General features: G+C 32.1%; 1 long non-coding RNA gene across 1 annotated transcript in view; it reads left to right on the forward strand.

The window, feature by feature from the left end:
- Positions 1 to 13,057: 13,057 nt before the first annotated feature.
- LOC104848340 overlaps positions 13,058 to 17,332 on the forward strand; it is a 12,666-nt gene continuing 8,391 nt past the window's right edge. Inside the window, exon 1 of the long non-coding RNA XR_776374.1 lies at positions 13,058 to 13,132. This is a non-coding gene — a long non-coding RNA (uncharacterized LOC104848340). The remainder of the gene's footprint in view (positions 13,133 to 17,332) is intronic.

Genomic DNA, 17,332 nt, shown 5'->3' on the forward strand with positions numbered 1-17,332 from the left:
CACCCAGAGAGAGAGAGAGAGAGAGAGAGAGAGAGATGGTACATAGAACCAAGTTACTTTTTTTCATTGCTAAGACAAAATACCCTGATACTCTAAGTTAAATGATGTAAGGTTTGGGTTAACTAGTTCATGGTTTGTAGAGTTTTCAGTCCATAATTGGGAGGAGGGGGCTTTAAGGTAAGGTAGCATGGCAGACAGGCATCTAAGGGGAAAAATAATTCATTGTGGGCAGAAGGTAGCCAAGCAACAAAGGACAACAACAGCTCTTTCTATCCCTTTGGATTATATCCTTATGTAATGGGATATATCCTATATATATTCTTATCCTGTCTATATAGGGAAGGTAACACTCACACTCTCAATCCTGGTGCCCCTCACCCTAGAACCACACTGTGAATCAACCCCGGTGTCACACACCCTAGATCCAACCACCTCTGAAAAATCTCCACCTATGACTGCGTGAGGCTTCAGGGGCACACCTAGACTTGACAAGATCTATTAAAAGGAAAACAAGGTACTCTGATCAATGAGCACTTTTAAATACTGCAGCCTATATTATCATTCCTGGTTAAAATGGACAATGAGGGTAGTGACAATGACTATTTTCATGATTATGATGATGATTATGGCATTGCTAGCACTGCCTATGACAACAATAATGGCAATATTGGAAATACTGAATTGAAAGCTGTAATTGCATTACTACATTTAATCCTCTCATTACCTATATTAGAGGCAAGTTACCATCATCACCTTTTCCATAGAGGAGAAAACTGAGGCAATGAAAAATTAAATTGCTGAGGGCCACATGATTTAGAAGCTTCAGAACAAAATTTAAATATTGATATTCAGGGTCTAAGAAATATTCTAAAACCTTTAAGTGATAGAACACATGAATAGACTAATAACTAAGAATTTCTCACTATATCCTATAACGCTCACATATTTTATTGACTTCGTTTATATATTCGTATTACTCAGCAATCCAATTTCTTACATTTGGTTTGGCAGCTATCTATAATAGTAAAGTTTTATACTATTCATAGGTAAATAGAATGATTGATGGCTGTCAGGTATCACCATATTTTCAAGTGAGACATCACTTTTTTTCCCACGTAACTTTTAAATAACTCGGTCATCATTTCTTCCCTTCTGTGTAAATATTTCAAAATTCATTTGTCAAATATCCAAAACATCTCTCACTACTTTGGACTCTCTTTTTTTTTTTTTCTTGTACCGGGGACTGAACTCGGGTCTTTGCGCTTGCAAGGCAGGCCACCAAACCGCTAAGCTAAATCCCTGGCCCTATTTTGGACTCTTTTAATGCTACACAAATAAAAAGAATGGATGAATTTTAGCTTGACTGTTAGAATACAGTCAATTTTTAGTTAAACTTGTATGAGCACTGGAAAGTATGACTTGAGCTCATTTCACGAAGAAGGGAAGAGGGCAACATGCAGACCCTTGCTGCTGTCAGCATCCTGTCCTGTGAATCTTCATGACCCATCATGAACACCCAGCAAGTTTTATCTTTCATAATCTCAATTCTTGTTATTTAATCTGATGAATTTGGAGTGGTTCATTGTGCAGCAGTAGATAATGGATACACTGTGTTCAAAGTGTATCAAACTGAAAACTTCAGTCATACTAGCTTTTGCTAGGACAACAGCAGCAATGTGACTTTCTGTTTGTCTAAATGCCTACATGATCAAGGAACATATTCTTTCAGAGTGATAATATTTTCTCATTTACATGTTCTTAAAACTGTGTGGATTCCATCAATAGGAGTTTTAATAATGGAAATATACTCAATGATATGTATTTCTAGCTAATAATGACAAAACTGAGACAAGTCATTTTATCTCACATTAGTTGATATGATAACTGCTGGATAATAAAAAAAATGTTAATAATTCAGATTGTACTGTCTCCTATTAGTGAAATGTATTCATAGTACTGAGAACTCTAGTTTGTTCTACTTTCCAATAAGTGTCTTTGCCAAATTACCCTAATGTAGATTGAACAACTTTAGAAACATTAAATACTTTCACTGACTAATGTTGACTATTTTAGAAATATACATATTTAATTATTTTAAATAATTTAAAAGAAAAATCATTTAAAATTAATATTTCCTGACTTTTTCTGAGAAAATCAAATTAATGGTTTTATTGAAAACAAGTTTAAATGAGTATTTGTCAGGCAAAGTTTACCTCCTTAAATCTATTCCTATTCTTTAAAACTTCATATAAATTGAAGAATGCTTTCATTTGTTATACTACAATATCAATACTGGTCCTGTGTATAAAGTGTGGTAGACAAAGACAGTGACATTGGACAATTTGGATATGAAAGATATGAAATTTATGGGTCTGAAGTATATTAATAATTAATATTCAAGGAAAGTTCATAGCATATGCAACAGAAAACAATTTAAATTTAATAGAGAACATGTGAATAAGTTAAAAATTATGTTTATAAGCAGATAAATAATGCAATCTAAGTTCCAGTCTAACTTAATGAAAGTATCAAAGATTTCTACTATACTGAAACACCAAAATCAATATAGAAAACAAATAGCAGCTCAAAGCTAACACAGGAAGTATAGTTTCCTAAAAAAGTATAAATCTTATATTCAACTCAAAGTTCACAATTTTGTAAAGAACTTCATTTGCTTTGCCTTCTAAATACTTGAAAAAATTTGTATCAGATATGCAATGAAGGTACAGAATTTGAAGCACTGTGTGAAATTAAATGATGCATAACAAATGAATACTGTTTCAAATTTTCTTAATACTAGAAGCGCACAATAGACACAAACGTCACTGAGAAGTGAGAATATAAGGTAACAGAAAAATCTATAATAAAATGTGGTAAGAAAATATAGAGAAAAGAAGATTAATTTGAAATGGGAAATTTTGAAAAGATGCAGAAGAAGCATCATTTTATTTTCCTTTCCCCTGTGTGATTTAATAATGAGAAAAGTCAAGGAACATTGATAATTGACAGTATAAGTTGGATGAAAAAATTGAGCTGAAGATTACAAAGCCCAAATAAAATTATACATAGTCTCACTGCACTCTGTGCAGTGGAAAAAACTTTCCAAGTGGTGAATAGAGGTCCCTTTTGTATTTCATGAAAAAAGAAGGGTTGACACCATTAAACTTCATTGAAATTTCAGGGTCTAGGTTGATTTTTGCCCTTTTATCCCCGGGAACTTCCTGCTTGCCCACATATAGGTGTCCTTATTTGGCATTTCCCACATCTTAGTAGAGACACAACTGAGATGTATTAAGGTTGAAGCTGGTTTTGAGTGTGAATGCTCTGAATACTGCAATAAATGTTTCACAAGAGAAATTATCATCACTCTTTGAACCAACATTTGATATGAACAACTTGCTACTTTAGTCAAATTGCATATTAATATGAAAAACAAAGCAAAATTGGAAATAATTCACCAAAGCACTGCTGGACAGCACCATAGACAAAGTGTGGTGGAAATGTCGTTCTGAGGAGAAAGCACTCTGGGGACGCTATCGCAAAGAATGGGAATCGATTCCAGGAAATGCTTGCAAATATGGGAAAATCCACAAAAAATCTGAGAATTTTTTACTCACTTTAATTTTAATATAATTTAATTCCTGCAATTGTTCCTTGAGATGGTTTTTAAATGAATATATATTTAAATGAAAAAAGTTTCAAAAGTAATAAATTCCATATAGAAGATCAAACAATGCATTTTTTAGATCTAAAGAAAGAACATACAAAGGTGAACATAGTGTTCAAAATATATGGTGCATGTTTAAGTATTTTTATTAAAAAAAAGGCTTTCTAGTAAAAGAATCATTGCTCTTTTCCTCCCACTCTAAAATATGCCACTGTTCTTGACACTTCCTGAGGCAGTACTGGAATTCCTCCTTTGTGAGTGTATGTACAAGGTGGTCAAATGATCAAAAATGTGGTGGACGATGCCGCCAAGTTTCACACAACAGAAAGCTAGGTTCCTGGAAACATCACGGTGTGTCCTTATCCACCTTCTGTGAGTGATGACACTCTTATTTCTCTTCCCCAATGTCAAAATGACCACAAAGGTAAACACTGTGGTTTAATTTAGGACATCAAGGCAGCCAGCTGGGTGGAACTAAAGATTTTCATGAAAGATTTCCAGAATAGCTTCAGAAAGTGACAAGAAAGACAGGATACATGTTTTTGAAACAATGATGAGTATTGGATATATGGTGAGGTATCTTTTACTATACGTGATTTTAAAACATTTAAACATTCACCATTGTTTTCAGTCATACCTCCTAAGAAGCCATTTCTTCACCTCTTTATGTATTTTATATCATAGCTTTTATTTTTCAGTTAGATATCTATTATTGCTAAGCGAGGAAAACAAAGAGTGAAATATTTTACTAAGTGCTTTGATATACATTTAATCTCACTTTTAAATTTGGGTAGATAGTAATTTTTGAAAGAGCTCCAATTTTAAGTGGTTTGAGTGTCCAGAAATCATTAAAAAGGAACATCTCCAAAGAGATGTATCAGGTTTTTTGTTAAACATTTTATCTTTGTTTAGTAAATTATGTGTTTCTTTTTGAATGAATTACACAGTCCAAATGTTCAAAGACTGTTTATTACTCTAAGGAAAAAAATGACACATGTGAAAATGATCAGTTTGAATACATTATTTTTAAAACAAAAAAGCTTCATATAAATTATGTCCCTACCATCATTTTTACAGCATTATTTCACTTACTACTTTGTACCAATTTTAGTGACTTCAATTATAAGTTTCCATCTCTAGGATCTGAAAGTAATATATTTTCTTCTTAAACCTAAAATAAAAACAGTAAATTTCCTCTATATTTTGATAATAATTAGGCCTTATCTGTAAAGTTTCCCATATATTTTGAAGTTAAATTACTTGGGAATTCAATGCAGAAGAAATCTGACTGTAAAACCACATCTTGTGAAGCAATATTCAATAGTTGTGCTGCAATCTAGAAATTTTGTTAATCAAAGTCTAGAGACTATTTGTGAGAATAACTTAAGTATTTGTTGAAAAACGTTTGACAAATTTTAGGTTTAGATAAAATTTTAAACTTGGGGTACGAGTTCTTTAAGAATTTAAAGTATTTGTTATTATCAGTGGGCTCTATAGATCCCAGTAAAAATAATAAACTTAATTTTTTAAAAAGGCCAAGAATCAAAATGTATAATTGATATTGTGTAGTAGGCAAAAAGGTCTGAAGGTGTAGCAGAAGTGGGAGGGATAGGGGAAAAGGTACAAAGGGAAAAGAAAAATAAGAGAAAAGGCAGAAAATGGAAACAAAGTCTTTGTAAATAGGGAAAGATGGAGGGGCTGAAGGGAGGCCAGGGGAAAGGGGTAAAAATAAGAACCAAAATATGTCATGTAAAGGTACAAGATCCCAATGACGAATGTAACTGTATTCTACAACTAAAATGTACCAGTAGAAAAAAAGGCCAAGAGAACTTTCATTTGACTTTAAAAAAATCATTGTCTCATAAAAAATAAAAACTCTTGATATTTAACAAAACATATTTATTGGGTTTGACCTATTCTCTTTCATTTTTCTTTCATAAAATATAAATTTTTAAAAGAAACAATAATTCACATGACTTTGAGAAATATCAATTTTAATGTAATTTCATTTGAAAGTATTTAAAGGTTATTGGGTTTAGATGTTTTTATACCATAAATTTTATAATTCAATAGAATAGCATTTATTTTTTCTGTGCTAGGGATTGAAATCAGGGCCTCAGGAATGTTAGACAAGTGCTGTACCATTAACAAATTTTCATCCCAGAAACTATCATTTTATAACCAACATAATTTACTTCATGAGTAATATATATAAAGCAGTCACAATTCTTCTTTGCTTTGTTACCTCTCCAATGAAATATCTCATCAAAATTTTTAGTGTTGGAAATTTTTGAGATTAAAAAAATAAAATTTAATGATCTGACATATATTCTAAATGGATACAAAAATAAATAATCATACATGTGTGCATAATAAATCATAATATAAAGTTTAGTGTACATAGGCTCTGACATTAACTTCTTTTCATAAGTAACTAGTGAAGCGATTTGATATTTGTCCTTTACAATTTGTTAATGTCTTAGCAGTAAGTTTTTATTAGGATTCACTTTTCATGACCCCATGTGACATAAATCGTCTAAATTATCACCAACTTTTATATTCCTCCCAATGTTTTCAAACATCTTAATTCATTCATTTGCTTTGAAAATATATGTCACTTTTTATATGCCAGGTACTGATGCAAATAGTTGGAATATAGTGATAAATAAAGCAGACTAAATGGCAGTACTCGTAGCACTTAACTGAGGCTGTAGAGACTTTAAGGAAATGAGAGTACAGATCCTAGAACAACTCACTTGTCTTCAACCCCTTCTCCATGATTTCAATAATGCTTAGCTGTTTAATCTTCACAAGTAACTTAATTTCATTATAAACTAGTTTCCTCATTTGTAATATTGGTAAATGTATATTCCTCATATACTTGCATGAAGAATTCTAAGTGCTTCTATCAGTATCTGTTGCATAGTGACACCCACATATATGAAACTTAAAATACATATTTGTAAAGAATTATTAACACATAAAAACATAACCAATACATACAACACAGGGAGTAGCAAATGTTTATTACCTCTCTTATTGGATTGAGGAAATCAACCAGAAAACTTGCCAAGCAGAGGGTTTAATAAACGCTGAGATCCTTGAAGAAAAACACAGTAGCTGAGAGTGAGCAGTGGGAATAGAATTAGGTAAAATCCAAATGATGGAAAATTCTCTTCTCAGTCATTCTGCCTCCTTATTCTTTTCCTTCTCTTATATTTTCATTTTCTCCTTTGTCTTTTCCTTAGTTGAAAAAAGACCCAGAGGATTTTCTGCTATATATCTTTTAAAATTTTCATTTTCTTCACTAAAAACTCATGACATTTAATGAAAAACATTTAATTGTTTGATCTATTTTCTTTTATTCTTCTTTCACAAAACATGAATTTTGTGAGCAACTTCATTGAAAAACAATATGCTTTAGCTTTTGCTCTTCAGATAAAAATAATGAATCTCTGAGAATAACAGTCAACCCTCTTTGAGTATAAGGACTGACACTGATTACATGTATCATGGTCTTTGAACTGATTGGATTTTTGTCATCACTGGGAAAAGAGTGGAATTCAAAGAATCCAATAATTTATTGATTTTTACCTATCTAAACTCATAGCATTACTGACATGGAGTTTCAAATACTTAAATTAAAAATCTTTCTAGGCTTAACTTCTTAGGATTTATGATCCTTTTTCACATTGTTCATTGAACTAGAAGAATGGGAAGACTAGCTTACGGTTTGATACTTTAAGTTGTACTAGTAAGCCATGTAAACAAGATGCATATGTATAGATTTGAGTACTTGAAACAGAATTTTCTCCATATTGTCTTGCATAGTTGTTAGGGTTTATATCAAGAATGTTTCCCAGAGACTTCATGCACTCTTAGGCAAAGCTCTGGAATCATAGAGGCAATAGAACTGACTTGATGGTTAGAAGTTAGTGTTTCGTCAGAAGAGGGATGTCACTGGGGATGGGATCTAGAATGGTAGATCGCACTTGCTTCCTCCTCACTTCCTATAGTGTTTTCTGGTTGTCATGACTTGAGCAGATTTCCTGCACCCAGTCCCTTCCAATGCACTGTTTCTGCCTTGGAACCAGCCAACCATGAACTATAAATGTGAGGCAAAATAATCTTCTCTTGCTTTAAGTTATGAGTGTCACAACAGCAACAGAACTTTGCTGTTTTCTGGGTATTATTCTTTTCGTTGTATTTTTGTTTTTTTATTTTTTTTAATGGAGTGTGCTGAATGTCTATAAGTTTGTTCAGATGACTGCAGAACCTGGAAATGCTGTTGCTGCTATTGATGCATAACATACTGCTATTATTGGTCTTTTTATGTAAATATAAATATACATATACATATATATATATATATATATATATATATATATATATATATATATATATATATATATATATATATATATATATATATATATATATATATATATATATATATATATATATATATATATATATATATATATATATATATATATATATATATATATATATATATATATATATATATATATATATATATATATATATATATATATATATATATATATATATATATATATATATATATATATATATATATATATATATATATATATATATATATATATATATATATATATATATATATATATATATATATATATATATATATATATATATATATATATATATATATATATATATATATATATATATATATATATATATATATATATATATATATATATATATATATATATATATATATATATATATATATATATATATATATATATATATATATATATATATATATATATATATATATATATATATATATATATATATATATATATATATATATATATATATATATATATATATATATATATATATATATATATATATATATATATATATATATATATATATATATATATATATATATATATATATATATATATATATATATATATATATATATATATATATATATATATATATAATTTGAATTTTTGGAAACTTTAACTGTGCTGTCAACTTTGGAAAAAGTTATCCCAATTTACTGTGTTGAGTTGGCATTATACAGAAATTAACAGCTATATTGGTTTAAAAATGTTAATTTTTTTCCATTTCTACAGGGGTAAAGCACTGTATTAAATATGGGTTTGATTGCAGAAACTAATAAAGTATTCTCTAAATAATGGGAAAAAAAGAATAATATAAGACTACAAGAGCAAGAAGCAATTTAAATATGTTCAGGGACCATTTTCATCTTCAGAATTAAGGATTATTTTAATTTGACATCATTGCCTTTTCTCTTTTACTTTCCATTTTAGTTTTATTTTAGGATTCCCTATTTTTAATGTTCATATAGAGATTTCTTTAACTGAAATACCGAATAGTTTCTCTGGTGTGAAAACCTATAATAGTACACAGGATCCTAATGAGATAACTGACGATGTGAAATAGGAAGTAAAGGGCTAAAGGTGTAGGGAAAGTGGGAAGGGTGGGTGAAAGGTAATAAGGGAGAGGAAAAAATATGAGAAAATGAAAAAATGGAAATAAAGTGTTTGTAAAGTGGGAGGGGAGGAGTGGGTGAAGGGAGGGCAGGGACAAGGGGAAAAAATGAGAACCAAGACCTATAATGTAAAGGTACAGGATCCCAATAATGAATGTAACTGTATTGTATACCTAGATTGTACCAATAAACTCAATAAAAAGAAAAAAATATGGGTGTCAGATACTGTGTCCCAGTGAAATGAAAGTGACAAAGTTTGAATTTGGTATGAAGTGGGGTCATTGCTGTGACTGTTAACTGACAATGTGAGTCACAGGCTGTTGGAAATGGGTCATTAGAAGAGTTTGGAAGGTTTGAAGAGCTCAGAAAGAGAAGACCAAGATTGCTTTAAGCTGATTTTGATGAAAAATTTCTGGTCAGAGATCAGTAGTGTAAGACTTAAAGTCACACTTTTACTCCGTGGAGCGTGAACAGCCGAATGGCCTCCACAGTGCTGAGCCCTAAAGCTCGGTGAGGCTCTAGGAGCTTGTCAGACAGCGAGAGTCACCCAGGAAGGAACACACCAGGCTGGTTGGCAAATAGACCTTTATTAGTCAGGCCAGATGGCACTCCTGGTCAGTTGATCCAAGCTGGTGGTCATCAATCATATACTTGACCGTTATGTACTAATGATCAGCAGATCGATTATCCATTGTTTTATAGATTGTGGTGTTCAGAACATTCAGTTGCAGACAAACAAGGAGTGGAGTGATTTACTTTGGGCCTCTATGTTTGTTACAGTTTCTATCTAGTTTCCCACCTACTCCCAAGCAGTTACCTAGTAATTTACAATTAATCATTACTTATCCTATAAGGGGTGGGGGGACAACAGTCTCTGGGTCATTTGCTGGTCAACATGGAGTCTCTCTAGTTCAGTAATGCTCTTACTGTAGACCCAAATATTGATAGAAAACCAGATTGTAAAAGCCAGATTCAGCAGGTTTCCTGTGGGAACAAGAATTCCATGAGCAGTTGGACTAGAGAACATGTATGTTACAGTATGGCAGAAAATTTGTCTACATTTTGCCTTTGTTCTGCAAATGTGCAGGATACTGAGTTAAAGGGTAGTGGACTAATTAGTCTAATTTAGTAGGAAATTTGAAAGTACCCTTTTCCTTAATGTCTCAACAGTCCCAAAACTGCTCAGAAGCCTAAGTCAAACTCTCTGAGACTCAGCAAACTCTTGTGAACCTCTGTAAAAACAAGTCCTATAATCCCCAGGTGCAGTGGAACAGGGTAAACATCCCCATTCCTATGGGAAGGAACAGGGTTATAGAAGACCGAAACCAACCAGGGTGAATGTTAAATTCTGTAGTTCTATGTCTGTCAACTGGAGAAGATAACTGTGAGATGTGGGTCCCCGAGGATTTCAACGATTCTGCTCCTGCAAAGCTTCAGGATGCAGCCCACATGGTGTCTCTCTTGCCCTGTTGGTTTTCTCAGCCTCCTTCCAGTGTTAGTGGCAGTCTTCTTACCAAAATCCATAGTGCATTTTTAGCTACATTTCCACAGTACAAACACACACATACACACACACACACACACACACACACACACACACACACACACACTTGCACATGCACACTCTTCTCTCAAAAGTATATTCTAGCTTTCAAGGCAGTGATGTACCTAGAGTCTGTGCTGTTTAGCATCACCGTTCAATTTGCAGGGCTCAACTCTTCCTTGCCCCAGCCACACCATTGCTTCAAGCATTTCCTTTTAAATCTGAGTGGAAGCCTCCATGGCCTGCAACTCTTGCATTTGATATGCCTGGATGACCATGATATCAGTGCAAAGGTCTGCTGTCAGCTCAAGAAGTGGTCAGGGCCCTCTGGAGCATGGCAGCTACAGACGGAGGGCCAAAATGGCTGAGCAAAGTGAAATGAATCCCTGTGAACCAGAGTTTCACTTCTACATTGAAAAGTCTGTACATTTGCACCAATGAGTCTGCAATGAATGGTGTCTTGATTATTTCAGAGATGTCCTCAAGAGTACCTTTCTTCTTGTTCCAGTTAAATCATCCCCCCACACAAACTCAGTGTTTTGTCACTGAACCCAGCTCTGCTTCACACTCAGCCACATTCCCAGCTCTATTTTTTTTAACTTTTATCTTTTCTTTTTGGAGACAGGTGCTCATTAAGTTGCTAAATTCCCCACTAGGCTCAGACTTGAAATCCTCCTGGCTCAGCCTCCTAGGGTGCTGTGATTGCAGACATCTGTCACCACTACTCAACTTGATTTCTTTTGAACTTCTTCATATTTCACACATCCTTGGGCACCAACATTGCATATTATTCTTTTCTGGCCTAAATTCAAGAGGTATTTTTGTTTATTTGTTTTCTTTATGAACTAGAGATTCAACTCAGGGGCTTTGTGCTGAGCTTTATCCTCACCCCTCAACTTCCTTTTTATTTATCTATTTATTTTTAAACATGGCCTTGTTATGTTGCTAAATTGCCCAGACTGGGATTAAATTAATAATCCTTCTGTCTCAACCCACCCACAATAATGCTTAGGAATGCAGGCATATGACAGCACTCCTTAATATTTTTTAAATTCATGTGGTCTCCTTTTGCTCCAGATTCTCACTATGCATTGCATAGCCTAAATCTTTAACTGCCTTGAAATGTTATCAGCCAGATCACTTACAGTAGTCTTTCATTTTTAATTCACCCTCACATGATATTTTAAGACACCAACAAAATGTAAAGCATTTTTTTTCTCAGAGTGTAATACGTATGGTCACTAATCTAATTCCAAATAGAGTCCATATTTCAAACTGAAACCTTAGAGCCTAGCCTTTACTATATGCATTTATTCCTATCAACATTCTGGTCTTCTGGACTAGAACCAAAAACATCCATCAGGCTGTGCTACAGTATTTTAGGGCTTCTCTTGCATGCATTTCCAATCCGACCCAAGATCCCTCCACACACCAGATGCAGAGGCTTTTAAGTCAACGGGTTTGGTTACATGCTTAGACATCTTGAAATTGAAGGTTTTTCTTTGGTTTAGAATAAACTTGTATAGCTGTTCAACTTTGAAAATGCTTTTCTTCTGTAAAATCTTATTCCTACTATTTTATGCTTTATGCAGACTGACACATTTTTTTAAAATCGACATTGTATATCCATGTGTATCCTTATAGCATTCTCATTATTAAATTTTGCTCCATTAAAGAATTAGCTTTTATTCTTCTATTTTTACTTTTAACATTGTTAAGTTTTGAAAATCCATAAAGGAAAACAAATGGTATACTTGTTCCTATAGATTCTATGAGCAAAATACATCAAGCATGATGAATAAGGAAAATAATATATTCCTTTTATACTTGGAGAGAACACAAATAAAAAAACGATCTTTTTAAATCTACAAAGACAATTACAAAGGTGATACAGACACACACACACACACACACACACATGCATGCACACGTTTGTTTTTCTCATGCAAGTGGAATTATGAGTAAATTTAAAAAACAAAATTTACATTTTTTAAATTAAATATTATTAATATTTTAACCAAATGTTCAGAATTTTAAGTAAATAAAAATAGTAATTGAATTCCTTTACATTATATGTTAGATGCTACTACTGTGAAAGTTCTTGTACTTTATAGTTTATACACATCCAGTTACAAAATAACCACGATTTCAATTGCCTTTCTTTGCCTTTGGTCTTAACCTATGTCTAAGAGGAATTTAATCTTATTGTCAGCTTTTACTTTAAATGGCTCTGTTGTAATAGGTTTAGAATGGCTTAGGGTCATCATCTGTTTCCATGGTTATCATTCCACCTTAGCTAACAATTACAGCTTCTTTAACAGGATAATGAAACACACCACAATGTACAGAAAGCTTGCACTGCCTGAGAAATGTAAGCACTAGTGGGAAGCAGAAAGATCAGGTGAATTGTGAAAGTGTTTTACTTCAATATTCTTAGTAGCAGATATTCTATATCAAAATAATTTGTCATATTATTTTCTCTTTCTAACAACATTTCTAATAAAAAGACAATGCATATATTTCTTTGTTCATGTACATACTTAGAAGAAACAATGATTCTAGATCATAGTCTTCTTCAGTATATATAAAAATGTGTCTGTATCTAGGTGCTCAGGATTTCAAAGTACCCAGACCAAGTAAGGGTTAGATCTTTTCTATAAAGCTATTTTGGGAGTGGTGCTAAATGTTGAATCTAGGACTTCAAGTGTATTACAAGTCCTAGACATGCATTCTACCACTTAGCCATACTCTTGCCCTTTACAGTTATACTTCATCCTTTATACATTAATCTATTATACTACTTTTATTTTATTTCATTTCCTAGTGTAACTTTGTTTTATTAAAATATAATTTGCAGGCAGGTGTCTGTATTTACTTAATGATGAAGATATCAACAGCTATGTTACAATAGAAGACCAGACAAGGATGAATAACACAGTGATCACTGAATACAAGGGCAATGCAAAGACAGGAAGGTTATCATATATTTAAAATATTTCTCAAATGCACAGTTTGCTTTTAGCAAAAGTAAATAGATTGAAATATGAGATTGCAGTACTCTGAATTACTTTCAGAATCACTTTTTAGGTTAAATATTTTCTTCATTTTAACTTTACTGCAGCATAATAAATAATTGTATAGATTTAATGTATGTAAATAAATGTTTCTATGTAGATCATAAAATGATCTAGATTGGCTATCCTCAGAGACATACATTTATTTGCATATGAGTAACATTCACTTACAATTGAATCATTTAATTTATAAAATAGACAGATGAATCTTTGGGCACTCGACAAGTATTAAACTGCAACTTCTTACCTAGGGATTTCTCTAAGATAGACAGCGAGGAAATGTTAATATTAATCCTCACTATTCAATTTTCATTCTAGACAACTTTTAATATTTATGATACAGAGTGTTCAAGTTATGATAGGTATCACTGTGAAAATATATTCTAAAAGGCATTTAAGATGAATGAGAGAAGCCAGGCATGATAGTGCATGCCTGTAAATCTAGCAGTCTGTGGGGATGAGTCACGAAGGTCACAAGATTGAGCCCAGTCTGGACAATTTAGCAAATCTCTTGTCTCAACATGAAAAGGGGCTGTAGTTGAGCGTGAAGGATATAGACTCAACTCTTAATACAAAGAGAGAGAGCGCGAGAGAGAGAGGCAGTATAAATAACATTATGTCCTCTAGTTCATACTCTGTATATCTGTTACATTTTTACCCATAGACATCATTTTTAGTAAACAACACATCCAAAATTATATAATGCAATAGACTATACATGTTTTGTTTTACAAATGCCATTGTCAAAAGATGGCAATAAAATTATTTGCAGTGATTTCTTCCTTCTCTTTAGTTACTCTTTCCTGATAAAAATGTCATAAAACAGTAAGGTTATTTATATCTGAAAAGTTCTGCATTTCTACCATTATTATTTTTCATGTGAGTATAGGCCAGCTATGGGGAAAGTATAGCATGACATTTCTTTATTAATGTTGACACTTTCCCTGTGAATTGAAGTTTTGACTCTGTGTGTATATAAAGGCATTATTAACATTTGGGTGCTAGTTTTCCATCAATTAATCTACCTAAAAGTGTTTGCATGAAATAAGATTTGTTTACCAGTCATCTACTATATAATTTATGGGCTAGGGTTCACATTAATGAAGTTTAGTTAGAGCATTGAAGAATTATCATTCAGTCTCATTACCAAGGAAAGACATCTCATTGATCCCATAGGTGTTGTCATGTTGCCTATACTGTACTAAGTTGATTTATAGAGTCTGTATTTCAAAAATATGTTGAAATCGGAGACTTACTGTTAAAGTTGGTGACATTAAGATTTGAAATTTGTCCTTTACAGTAGTTTGTGATGTGGTGTTATTTTCCTTTTGCCTTTAAAAACTTTTCAAAGTAAACTTAAGCCCCACTGCATTTGAAGAATTTGAGACTGAGACACAATTGCAAAATAAAATGTATTCAATTATTTTAAAGGTTTACAAATAGATACTGTAGTTATTCTGTTTTACAGATAATGGGACTGAGTTACAGAGATTAGTATACTCAAACTGACAAAGAAAGTAAGGGAAAGAGCTATGATTAATTAATAAGAGCATATCTAGTTTTGATTTTTTATTATACTGGATGACATGGGACTCAGCAAGTCCAGAAACTGACATGCAGTGAGTGTTGGAGGAGTGATGGGAGTCTGGGGATCAGCATTAAGGGACTGTGTTAGTGCTAACATTGATTATGTTAACACTGGAAGACATTTACCCTTATTTAAGAACTCGAGTAAAATTTTCTAGTATTTCCACATAAAAGTGAAACTAATATATACTAAGCACCCAAAAAGCTATACGGAGTTTATATGTGGTGAAAGGAGGTGGCAATATTATTAAATAAAGCACATGGAAAAATAGCCACACTTTATCAGCCAGTACATTGATAAAATGGAAAGTAATATGATCTTGGAGAAGAAAATAATAAAATTGGGTGAAGGGAACCGATTGTAAGGAAGAAACAAACTAGTTAGCTCAATCTAGCAGAATAAGCAAATAAGGTGAAATTGCCTACAGGCCAAGGGCTATCCACAAAGAAAGGAATCATTGAGGTCCACCATAAAAATACTTGTAACTTTCTGTGTCTAGAGGAAGACTTGAACTTTCATTGGTCTTTTTGTTTTTGCTTTAAAAGAGGTACACTTGACATTAGGATATCACATATACTTGAGTTTTGATGTATTTTCCTTGTTGCTATTGGCATAAGTCTAGTAAAAGTGTAGGCAATACTGATTTCTCATAATTAACTTTTTCATTTTTAAATAATCTTTCTATGTTTTGTAAAGTATTATAAAACTTAATTGCTTAAGACTCCTGAAAGTTATTTATTATATTACTGGAGAATTCTGATTTCTACATCACCTAAATCAAAACAAAAGATTCTATGGAAATAATTATAAAATTTATGAATAAATTTAGAATATAATCCTTCCTAAAGTGAAGAAAATCATTAATTTTAAATGGAAAATGTGTGGAAATTATCAAATCTATAGTCCTCAAGAGCAGATAGCTTGAGATTGTTGATCCTAGCCATGTGACAGAGGGGATGATCACCTAATGCACTTTAAAATAGCAAATTCATCAATTTCATGTATTTTAAATATCTGAAAAATCTCAAGCTGTCTTGGAATTAGTGACTTTTGCTTTTGGCAACTGAAATATCTAGATAGCAGTAAATAAATGTCTCATTCTTGTGTAGTTTTATGGTAGAGATAAGAATAAATTATATCAACATTTCTACATATCTCACAAACCTATGAACTGGAACTTTGCATAGGGAGAAAGAATAGCTTTCTTTGGGGGAGGTATTGGAATCGAACTCATGAGCTTGTACTTGGGAGCAGGCACAGTGCTACTGAGCTAGATCTCCAGACCAAGAATAGTTTTTTTTTTTTAAATTTGTTTGTTTGTTTGTTTGTTTTATACCAGGGATCTAACTCAGGTCCTTGCAGCTGCACCACTAAGCTGAATTCACATTCCCGAGAATAGCTTTCTTGAAGCAAATTTGAACAAATGGTACCTTTCACATAGTGAAATAGAAAACAAATACTATATAATAGTTTTCATCTAACCATTAAATGTTTTAAAATTACATTTCCCCTACTATTTTTGGACATTTTAAAAACCATGTCTTCAAATTAAAATTAAATCTGTTAGTTTTCTTTGAATTCTATTAAATGATGATTAAATAGTTTCTAATGATTGATTAGAAAAAGTTTTTGGATCTTTCAACTATTTTTAAATTATTATTTTCTATTTAACACAAAATTGTACTCTTACTCAATTATTACTCTAAAGGGAAAGCTCCTATTAACATTTTAATTCAAAAGATTCATTGTCATTTTCTGACAGTAATATAATATGGTCTCAAAACTATCAGTTATTGTATGTGGAAGTCAATAGAAATCTTCATTAAGAGGATGTGCTAAAACTAGGATATGTTGATACCTAACTGGACTTCAGAAAACCAATTTAATAAGCTTAACTGGGTAATTAAAAATACTTTATGTAATCAAACCTATCATTATT

The sequence above is a fragment of the Fukomys damarensis genome, unplaced genomic scaffold (genome assembly GCF_012274545.1).
Source record: "Fukomys damarensis isolate Sample0158 unplaced genomic scaffold, DMR_v1.0_HiC HiC_scaffold_12, whole genome shotgun sequence".
Lineage (NCBI taxonomy): Eukaryota > Metazoa > Chordata > Mammalia > Rodentia > Bathyergidae > Fukomys > Fukomys damarensis.